We start from the raw sequence: 2,552 nt of genomic DNA, 5'->3' as shown, positions 1-2,552 counted from the left end.
AGAGAAAGGAAAACTTGAAATCGCATTATATGACCCCTTTAATACCTTACCTACCTCTGAAACGACCTTTCTTTTTGGCTGACGTCGGCATTCCCTGTTTTTTTAACTCCTCCCATTGAATATCTTCTTGTTTGACCCATTTTAAAAGCGTTTCCTGAAGAAAGAAACAAATAGAGGTTAAATTAGCACTGATGTGTACTGGTGTACTGATACAACACTATCTGACGTAAAATAGGCCTTGTAAATCTGGAGTCTCATGTGCTTTTGCTAGCCATGAGCTCAAAAATCTTTAAATTGTCATAAAAGAAAAACTAAAGAACCTTTGTGATGTGCCTCTGTTTATTGTGCAGGTTCTTAATGATAAGTGATTGTACTGCGAGTCACACACAAAATCACCATGTGCTACGTTTCCACGATCAGGTGTTCCCGATATAGTGCCATGTTTAAATAATAAAAACTCCTCACGTCTTCCAATACAAAAGGTGTGTTAATGGCCATCAAAAGAATACAGTTCCACAATGCTGTGTTTATAGACGATTGCCCTTCAGCAAATACTGTTCTTTCATAAGTGCAACTTTTGCTTGTCTGTGTCATTCCAGACATAGAGCCTTCAGTATCATCAATCTAAAACATATGAAAACATGAGAAAGTTCCTGAACGCTGTGTGACGGTAAACTTTTGACGGCGGCTTTGACTTGCAACAGAATGGGAACTCCAGTCATCAAACAGTGATCACTTGCTGAGTTCTTGTTCCTGTTTCACTTGTTCATGTATACAGTGATAAAATAATAAAAACCCTGCGGGATGTTCTCATGAAAAAAATTACATTCCTCTAAAGTTTATAACATGACCTTAAACAAGTTCAGTCAGGCCTATATTATGCTGGTGCACGTTTGCATGTGATACTTTAAAATAATTATACAAATAAAATATTTCTGTAGTACTGGTGGGATTTTATAAGAATGGAAGCATTTCAGAAAACAGTACAGGAGGAAAAAGGACACTCGGCACATCAGTCTCCATTTATGTTATATATAGTAAAAGCACAACCCCCAGGACTCTTTTGCTATACTCTTTTGACATTCTCATGGATGGAAAACAAAGATTTTATGATAAATGCAATTGTATATGAGTTAGGAACTCTTGAGGCACTTTACAAGTAAAGTATTCCCAACGTTTGTTGTTCTAAAATAAGCTGAAGCAAATATGTTGCGTAACCGTTTCCTTTGCGTAACTAACATTATGAATCATTTTAAATAAATAATTAAATATGCTATTATGAATATAATTTTGTTTTTACTAAATCATATGAAATAAAACACCATATTCCAATGTATCATTTTTCCTTTTTATTTACTTAAACGTGATTAACAAAAAATATACGTCACAAATTTCAAAAACAACAAAAATCTATAAAATACATTGATTCAAAATGAGCGCCATAAACAATCATTATGTTTAAACCTGAAGGTACTTTCTCATAATCTGGAAATGAAGCAAGTCTGTGGTATTTTTTGGAATGCGTGTAAGGACACTTCAGGGAGTCGCAAAACACTAGGAAAGCTTAACGTGACATAATCCCTGTAGTCCTTCATCGTTTCATCTAAATCAACAAAAAAGGCACCTTGGGTACACATGGCTCTGTAATTTATCCCATTAATTTGTAAAGCTAACCATCAAGGGCTGCTTGAGCCCTGCATTGCATACATTACCTCAAGTCACAGGCAAAAACGACGAAGAAAAACAACGGTTTTGCTCAAAAGTTACCCGTGGTTTACATTCAGCAAGACATTAAGACCTTCCAGGTCACAGACTCTAGCTCTGTCGAGCCAGATGAAACTTATACCAACATAAGATCCACTCCAAGAGCGGGGGAAAGGATTTTCTACTTCCAGGATTTGCAATTTCCCCCTTAAAGCTCTAGTTTGTCCCTTTTGAATAGAATTACCCATTCACATGAATGTTAAACCGATATCTTTGGCTAACACCAACACCAAAAATGCATACATGATGACAGTTTCGGGAGAGGACGACATCACATGCCTGCTAACATCTAAGGTGGCAGACTGCAGCTGGTTAAGAGGGACTCTGCCCTTGTTCACAGCAAAATAAGGCACTATGGGTAGCATCTCTGAATGGCTTCTCACCCATAATTCTCTAGTGATCATGCCCATATTTCCCTGATTCTACGTACAATCGTTCGAGGCACAGACCAGAGTCTGATCGCTCTTTGGGACAAAAACGTGGGCAGAACCTTTGTTCGCCCTGGTACTGAATGTCCTCTTTGTTTGATGAAAGCGCTCATCCTCGCCTAGTCCAGACATCTCCTCCTCTCTCTGCCCCGCTGCTGGAAGCACAGATGCGAATGGCTCGAACGAGGATCAAGTGCCAATCTCAGTCTCAGAGAGGCATCCAGGAGAATTAAATCTCAGCTTTTGTTTCAAACATCAGGCGATGCTCAGCTTGCAGAGAGTTCAACAGGTCATGCAGCGAGGACGCATGGTGAAGGGTTGAGGGTTTGGATCCACCTGAGAAGAGAGAAAAAAAAAAAA

At 38.7% G+C, this 2,552-nt stretch overlaps 1 pseudogene; it reads right to left on the bottom strand.

Annotated features, from left to right (window-relative positions):
- Positions 1 to 1,371: 1,371 nt before the first annotated feature.
- The window catches only part of LOC107572945 (arrestin domain-containing protein 2-like), a 5,176-nt pseudogene continuing 3,995 nt past the window's right edge, over positions 1,372 to 2,552 (bottom strand).

Source organism: Sinocyclocheilus grahami, unplaced genomic scaffold (assembly GCF_001515645.1).
Source record: "Sinocyclocheilus grahami isolate Dianchi unplaced genomic scaffold, SAMN03320097.WGS_v1.1 scaffold1837.1, whole genome shotgun sequence".
Classification (NCBI taxonomy): domain Eukaryota; kingdom Metazoa; phylum Chordata; class Actinopteri; order Cypriniformes; family Cyprinidae; genus Sinocyclocheilus; species Sinocyclocheilus grahami.
The sequence above is the reverse complement of the archived record's forward strand: the minus strand, read 5'-3'. Positions and strand labels throughout refer to the sequence as shown.